We start from the raw sequence: 9,238 nt of genomic DNA on the forward strand, positions 1-9,238 counted from the left end.
GGAAGGACGAGAGCTTTTCCGACTACTACAGGAGATGGAGAACTAAGTTATATAGAGTTCAGACAAGGCCAAAAGACAAAGAGCTGATCAGAATCTTCAGCAGGAGCCTATTGCCCTTCTTTAAGGAAAGGATGTTAACCCAGCCTCTTACTGATTTTGCCTTGGTTCAAAGTGCTGGTTTGAACATTGAACAGTTATACAAGGAAGAAAAGAAGAAGAATAGAGGGTTTGGCAACTACTGGACTTCTTATGGTGACAGAGGTGCCAGAGGTAGTAATCAGAACCAGTTAGGGAATAGTAATGCCATAGTGGGGGCAGTTAATGAAAGAGCCAGAAGAGAGTTCACCGATTTAGGAAGACCCTTGAGCACAGTGCTAAGGTCATGCATCAAGAACGGAGTACTGTCGAAGCTGCCAGTCGACCCGACTAAACCCGTGTGAGGGAGATATATGGATAGAAATTGTGATTATCATTAGTGCAAAGGGCATTCAACTGATGAATGTTTCAAATTGAGGCACGATATTCAAGATTTGATTGACAGTGGGAAGATTACGAAGCCTTCCGACAACAGCAAGCCAAGTACCAAGAACAACCCGCTTCCCCAATATCAGTATAATTATCCATCCCGTAAGACTCAATCGGGTGGATCAGTCAACGCGATTGGGAGTGGATTGCCAGAAGAAGTGGTATTGGCGAAAGCGGAATGGGAAGAGCGGATGTGCTCCATGTTGAACATATGGGATGACTGTAGTAGCGATGAGGAAAGGAAGGTGCCATTAAAGATCGAGATCGAGAAAAGCATCACGGTGCAGGTGGGTGATGTACCAGAGGATGAAGATGAACAGCTCCAGCTTGCCATTCAAAAGAGCTTAGCCGACCAAGAGGAGCAGTGGTACTACAGTAGTGAGGAGGAGGTGAATGAAGTAGGTGTTCAGAGCTTGACCCGGAGTGGGCGAGTATACAATCCCGAGAGCAGTATGCAGGCTAAGGGGAAGGAGATTGCAGTTGATGGAATAAAGAAGAAAGTGACGGAGAAAGGCGGAGAGGAGCCGAAAGAGAAAAAGAAAGAGGAAGAGACAGTGAAAGGACAGAAGAAGACTGTTGAGGTTGGAGAAAGCAGTCAGAATAAGGCTCCTAGTGGGGTGACCACCAGTTCAGTGCTGAGTCAGTTGCAAAGAACAAGAGCTGAGATTTCAATATGGGACTTGCTGATAGCATCTAAGGAGCACCGAGAAGCTTTACTTGAAGCCATGCTTTTGTCAGAGTGCCGGCTCGGATTCAAAATGTTGATATGATCAACGTGCTACAGCGAAGAATAGGCGAAGTCACTTTCTTTGACTCAGACCTTCCACCAGAAGGAAGAAACCACTGTAAGCCGTTGTACACTCAGATCGCCATCAATGGACGAGATACCCGGAATGTGATGGTGGATAATGGATCAGCACTGTGTATGTCCGCTGAAGATGCTGTCTAAGTTTAAAATCGAAGAGTCAGAGCTTGAGCCATCAAATATGGTGGTCAAAGCTTATGACAACACTATGCGGAATGCAAAGCAGACTTTTAAAGCAAAGATATTCTCAGGAGTCGTGGAAAGCTGGGTAGATGTGGTTGTGATTGACATCTTAGCCAACTATGCTCTTTTGTTAGGAAGACCTTGGCTCCACCCTTTAGGCGCAGTTCCGTCCACTTTGCACAGAAAAGTAAAAATTTCGTGGGGTACAGATGTGGTTACAGTCAACGCGCAAGAGGATCTGAGTGTAGCAACAGTGGAAGGTTTAGAGCTGGCGGTACCATTATCAGGTTTTCAGGTGGCAGTAATTGATGCACCCACCACCAAAAGCAAAAGTGCAGTGAATAGAATGAGTCCTTTCTCAAGGAAGATGATGAAGAAGATGAATTAGCAATTCGGTAAAGGTTTAGGCCGGGAGCTGCAAGGAAGGTTTGAGCCTCTCTCGTCGGCATTGGGAAAGCAAGACAAGCGCGGATTGGGCTACGCTGAAAATAGAAAGAAGGAAAAATATGAGGTTCGGTCTCCAATCAGAGGGTCGAATGTGAATCATATCTTCTTTGTTCCACAAGCTGAAGGAGAATTTCAGAGTAGGGGGAAGACCTACCCCGGCTTGGAGATATTCATGACTGATTACGAGGAGAAGCTAGTCAAGTCGCCCGAACCTTCCTTGGAACAGCTGGTGGATGGTACCGAGTTTATGGCGTGTATGACAAAAGCAAGCACCGAATCTGAGCAGTCAAAGCAGATATCTGAGTTTGAAGACTTTCTGGGGATTGGGGATGAAGCTTCCAAGCTGGTGCAAGAGCAAAAGGCCAAGGCACGGATCCTCCAGTCGGTCCTAGCCGTGGAAGACGTTGAAGAGGCAGAGAGGAAGATGTCGAAGATGAAGCTAGCCGAAGAAAAGATAGAAGCCACCCCGGAGGAAGGAGAAGAAGTTGCAGAAGCTAATGAAGTAATCCAGGCAATAAAAGACACTTGTAATGAATGTATTGAACATGCAATTAATCCTGTATTTTGTTTTTCTGATGCTTGTTTTGAGAACAATATGGATGGTTTTCCTCTTTTATTTCAATCAATGGAAGTGAACTTTGACTACTTCTTTTCTTGTTTTCCTGATTGTCACGTTCATGGCATTGACTATACCACTCGCATATTTGACATAAATGCATTGCATCATTTTGCATTTAATTTAAGCACCACTGAAGATCCTAAAATAATCGAAATCGGATCAGACTTTAAACCTGAACTAAGACAGGATCTTCAAGAATGCATCAAAAGAAACTCAGAGGTATTTGCCTGGAGTTGCGCGGACATGCCAGGGATCGACAGATCAATAGCAGAGCACTTCATTCCCATTGATCCAAGTGTTAAGCCAGTAAAGCAGAAAAGGAGAAGGGTCAGACCAGAATAGCAAAACAAGATCAAAGCTGAAGTCCAGAAGCAGTTGGATGCAGGATTCTTAGAAGTAGTTCACTATCCGGAATGGTTGGCGAATATAGTCCCGGTATTGAAGAAAGACGGGAAGATAAGGGTCTGTGTTGATTACAGGGACTTGAATAAAGCCTCACTTAAAGATGACTTTCCACTTCCGCACATAGATCTTTTGATCGACAGTGCTGCCAGAATGGGATGTTATTCTATCATGGACGGATTCTCCGGATACAACCAAATACTAATGGCTCTAGTGGACAAGCACAAGACGGCCTTCACCACGGATTTCGGAACATTTTGCTATAGGGTAATGCCAGTTGGATTGAAGAACGCCGGGGCAACATACCAGAGAATGGCTACAATGTTGTTTCATGATATGATCCATAAAGGGTTAGAAGTGTATGTGGACGACATGGTGATCATGAAAAAAACACAGGAAGAACATGCAGAGATGTTAGAAAAGTTCTTCGCACGGGTCAAGCAGTATAACTTGAGACTTAATCCCAAGAAGTGCGTATTCGGAGTAACAAAGGGGAAGTTGTTAGGTTTCGTTCCTAACGGGATTGAGGTTGACCCCGATAAAATAAAAGCCATTCAGGATATGGAACCGCCAAGGACAGAATGGCAGGTGAGAAGCTTCCTGGGTAAAATTCAGTACATCAGCAGGTTCATTTCGAGGTTATCCATCACCTGTGCTCCAATTTTTAAGCTACTGAAGAAGAATCAGCTAGTCAAGTGGAACGAGGACTGCCAGAAGGCCTTTGACCACATAAAGAAATACTTGATGAATCCACCGGTGCTCAGTTCACCAAGATCAGGAGAACCTCTGATCTTGTATCTATCTGTAGAAGATGCAGGAGTTGGAGCAATGTTGGTACAGCCGGACGTCGTTGGAGTAGAGAAGGCCATTTACTACATCAGTAAGAAACTACTGCCTATCGAGGAGAAGTACAATCTGATTGAGAAAACGTGCATGGCAGTAGTGTTGTCGATAAAGAAGTTGAGGCCATACTTTGATTCTTTTAAGGTCACTTTTGTCTCCAAGATTGATCCTCTGAAGTATTTGCAGAGAATGCCTACTCTAGAGGGACGGTTGTCTAAATGGTTGATTCAGATGTCTAGCGTGGACGCGGAATTTGTAACGAAGAAAACGGTCAAAGGTCGGGCTGTAGCAGAATTCCTGGCAGAAAATCCAATTACAAGTGATGAACCTTGGGAATTGGAATTTCCAGATGAGCACTTATTATGTATCGAGACAGGGGCTTGGAAATTGTATTTTGATGGATCAGCCAATAGAAATGGGGCCAGAGCTGGTATTGTAATTGAAGCACCTAATGGCGAAGTTAGCACGATGTGCAAGAGACTGTTGTTCCCGGTCACTAACAACATGGCGGAATATGAAGCATGCATCATGGGAATGGAGGCTCTTCTCGCGTATGGCGCTAAGGAGGTCGAGGTAATAGGAGATTCGTTATTGGTTATTGAGCACGCCAATGAGAGATGGAAGGTAGAAGAAGAAAGATTGAAGCCCTATGTTGAGTACTTGTTGAAGAAAGCAGCACTATTCGACAAAATCACTTTCACTCACATAGGAAGAACCTATAACAAAATTCCAGATGCCTTGGCAAACTTAGCGTCGGCTTGGCAGGATTTGAGTAAAGTTCTGAAAAAGCCATTTATCATTACCGCAGCCAATATCCCGTGCTGTAAGGAACACTTTGTGAACCAGGTAGAGTCAGAGGAAGAACCATGGTTCACGGATATTCTGAGGTACATGAAAGACGGTACTTTTTCTGATGATGCTACGAAAGAAGACCGTGCAGTTCTCAGAAAAATGGCTCTGAATTATGTTCTAGCCGATAGTGAACTTTACAGGAGAGCTTGGGATGGAATGTTGCTGAGATGTGTGAGCAAGAAAGAAGGAGAAGACATAATGAGGAAGGTGCATGAAGGAGTCTGCAGTACTCACCTAAGCGGCATGAGCCTAGCAAGAAAAATCATGAGGCAGGGTTATTTCTGGATGCAGATGGAAGGTGAATGTGTTCAGTATGTGCGTCATTGCAAAGCTTGCCAATACCATGACAATAAAAGCCACTTACCTGCTGTTGAACTCCATCCGACAACTCCTTCTTGGCCTTTTTCTGCATGGGGTATAGACATCATCGGCAAAATCTCACCAGCAGCATCGAATGGCCATCAGTATATATTGGTTGCAGTTGACTACTTCTCTACATGGATTGAGGCTCAATCTTACAAAACCTTAACCGCCAAACATGTGGCTAGATTTATTGAACAGAACATTTTCTGTCGCTATGGTGTTCCCCATCACATAGTTACAGATAATGGTTCTCATTTTCAAGCAGATGTTGGTCAATTGCTTTATAGATACAAGGTTGAGCATCACCATTCTTCTCCTTATCGCCCTCAGGCTAATGGTGCAGTAGAAGCTGCGAATAAGGAGATCAAAAGAATCCTATCGAAAATGTGAGAAAGGTACAGAAGCTGGGCTGAGAAACTTCCTTTCGCGCTCTGGGGGCATCGCACTACATTCAAATCAGTAAATGGAGCCTCTCCTTTCGAACTTGTATATGGAATGGAGGCAGTGTTACCGATAGAGCTCGAAAAGAAGTCTCTCAGAGTTTTGGTAGAAACCGGTCTGACTGAAGAGGAGTGGGTCAAGAAGAGGTATGAAGATTTGGCGCTCTTAGACAGAAGAAGATTGAATGCTCGATTCCAGGATCAGATGAGAAAAAGGAGGATTACTCGTTTCTATAACAAACGGGTACATCCAAGGGCCTTAAAGAACGGAGATTTGGTGTTGATTAGGTTATTAGACCATGAAGCCCAACATCATCCTAGTGGGAAATTCAAACCCAACTGGCATGGACCGTTCAGAATCCAGAAGTTACTAGCTAAAGGAGCCGCTGAATTAATCACCATGGAAGGAGAACCTGTCAATCGAATTGTCAATCAAGACCAAATGAAAAGATTCTACGTCTGAAATGATGATTTCGAAAAAAAAATGCTAAGTTGAAAACCCGAAAGGGCGGCTTAGGCAAAATTAAGCTTGCTAGGTTGAAAACCCGAAAGGGCGGCCTAGGCAAAAGTTAGAGCATGAATAAGAATGATAATAAAAACAAAATTTCCGGGATCAACGCGTGGTGCTTAGTTTAAATGCAGAATCCATGCCATGCGTTCGTGACAAATGTGTGATCGGTCGATCAATGCCATCAACTTGACTCGAAGGAGAATAGGAAATCGAATAGTTAGAGCAAATGACCATTGTATTAAAATAAATCCCGTTCACTTCTGTGTAATGTTGAAAAGAAGTAAGATCAATAAAGGATTCAAATTTCAAGATTTTTCTTTTGTTCCGGGGTTGTGGCCAAAGAGTACAAGACCTCTCCTCTCTGCTTATTTAAACAAAGTTCGACTCACTTGGTCTAAAATCTTATAGCTGTTGATCCCGCCTAAACAATGAAATCCCCTAAGACATTGATCGGAGGAACGAACACCATTTTCTCAGTGATTTCCCCGGAAAGATCAATATAAAATCTTGAATAAACCTTAGTACGCATGTAGGTTCATGCATACATAAAGGAGATACATTTGTTATTTTTGTTTGTTTGATTTATGCAGGTAATAAAATAGTCATCCCATTCTTTATTATTTCTCAGTGTAAGCCTTTATTTTTATCAAATAATTAATTTTTATGAGCATTTCTTTATTGACTCATGGGGCTAGGAAACCCAAATAATTAACACAACGAATAATTTCGAAAGAAAAAGTTCGGTTGCTTGGTGTTGTCCATGTGTGCAGGAATTAATAAAGGCAGAAACAACAAATTCATTGATTCAAAGAAAGCAAATACATTAAACAGGAGCTCAAAGCTCGAGTTTAAAAGAGGACAGAGAAAGTAAAAAACAGCAATTTATTCTAGTGGGGCCTATCAGCAGAGGCCAACCTTCACAGAACATGACATCATCATGGGGCAAAAAACCAGTTCACATACTCAGGTGTCACAGTGTCCTGCATCACTCCTTCACCTAAATACCTGGTATGTCGATTTCGCCAACGATCAACTAAATTGGTTAGCAGATGCAGCGTCATGAGACCACTCTAGAAGTTGTGAATTCTGGGAACACGCTGTATCATACCGTATTGACGGCTGATCCTATCTGGGAAATAGGCCATGGAACGGTCTAAACTAGCATACAACACATAATTGAGATCCATGCTTCCAATAGTGACCAGCCTGATCCTCCACCAAGGACAAGTCCATCGAATGGTCGGGTTATTCCCAAAGTCGAAATGTCCTCGAGTCCGAGACCGAAAGTTGGCAGAACCATAGGTTGGAATCAAACGAGCGGGAATAGGGAGAAGTAGACTTAACTTGTCTAGAGCCCAGGCCTGCAACAACATGGGACAACCGCGATGATGAACATTGAAGTCAGTGATGTGAAGGGCAATATCCCTGACCCAACACATTGTTTCTCCCATGATCACCATGAAAACAGTATGATGGTACAATTGCATGTCACGAACGACTATCAGAAGTCGGAAATCTCTAATTCCAGGTTGACGGTTTTTCATGACATACACATTCAGCAATAAGAAGCAGCAAGCTCGAATCCAAGAAGGATCCAGATCCATGGCCAGAACCTTGTTAAGAAAAGGTTCTAAAGGTAAACCCTGATCCGCGTTTATACCACCAGGAAGGTAAACCGGACACAAGGCCGCAATCTCAGCTAGATCGTGTCTAGGACCCGGGGGCAGGGCCGGAGTTTCATTTTGTTTAGGATGGGGGTCCATCACAGCACATAGCTCCTCATAGGTCAGAGTTATTTCAGCGTCTTCAAATCAGAAAACCATGGTGTTAGGATTGAAACGTGCAACAAGCCAAGATAAGAAGCCATGATTAGGTTTTAGATCTTTGAAATATTTCAACCAGGCGAGTTGGTCCATAGGGGGAATCTTCCATAAGTCATCAGAGATGGATTGGACGAAAGATGAAACTTGGTTTCTGAAAGCCATGAAAAGGATTATCTTGGGAATGGATTTGTTTTGAATGCTGATTGTGAAGAAACCACAAAAGGAGACCTTCATTTATAAAGATGTAAGGATCTGGCGAACGAACCACCGTCATTACTCGACATGATGTCATACTGTCCATAGTCAGTGAGGAGCATTTATGCATAGATAGTTCTGACTACTGGATATTTAAGCTGGCATTAATAAAAGGGACAGTTTGTACAAAGAGGAGGTTGAATCTTTATGACAGCGTTAATCGCCCTGTCAGGTAAGTACTACGATCCACTGTTATTTAGTAATTGATTTTTGTCGTATTACATTTCAAATCCATTATTTTATCCTTTATCTATTTTATTTTTTATTTTTTATTTTATTATTATTTCATCTTATTTATTTCATTTATTCCATTTATAATAAATTGGTCCATGGATCACTAACAAGGTGGACCGCTTTTGTAAATAAACGGTACACCGCCCACTTTTTCGTGTTTTTGTATTTGTGTTTTATTTTTGCAGGAACAAGACTTCACAGTTGTAAAATATAAACACATACAACAATATAATAAAAGCAAAATATCATAAAAAAAATGTGTAAATAATACCATAAAAAGAAAATAAAAATAAATAACTGTACAACCATCCAAAAAATAATTTAATACTACTAAGTGTTCAAAATGTTCAAAAATGTTCAAAAATGAATGAGACACGGAGCAGGACTAACGCCGCCTACGGCTCGGACCAGCAGCAGCCGGAGGGGGTGGAGACGATGGTGCATCATTGGAAGAAGAGTCGTCCTCATCCTCCTCGGAAGAATCAAGCAGGATACCCTCAACTTCCAGCTTCGTCCGAAGCCGCTTCACCTTTGCCTGGAGTCGGCTCACAGCGCTGGACTAACGGGACTGATGCCTCCGCAGCCTACCGATCTCCAGGTCCTGAAAGACAAAGACGTGTAAGAAAAATAATAACAAGAAGAAAGAAGGACAATACACAGGAAGACTATACTCACCCGCTCATGTACATCGGAGTAGAGCCGGCCAATGTAGGATCGGGCAAACCCGAACCGCTGGCAGATCTCCTGATACCTCTGGGCCGGCACCTGCAAACAAGAAAAATCCATTAAAAGGATATTCAGGTAAAGTGCTCTTAACTTTGTAAATTTTGTTTATAACTTACATGTGTAGTGTGCTCAGGGTCCAGCTGCACCGGAGGAGGAGCCTGCCAAAGATCAGCAGGAATGATGATGCCCGATCCAAGACCTAGGCCAGGA

The sequence above is a fragment of the Jatropha curcas genome, chromosome 2, assembly GCF_041381405.1.
Source record: "Jatropha curcas cultivar XTBG-Jc1 chromosome 2, XTBG_Jcur_1.0, whole genome shotgun sequence".
In the NCBI taxonomy this organism is placed as follows: Eukaryota; Viridiplantae; Streptophyta; class Magnoliopsida; order Malpighiales; family Euphorbiaceae; genus Jatropha; species Jatropha curcas.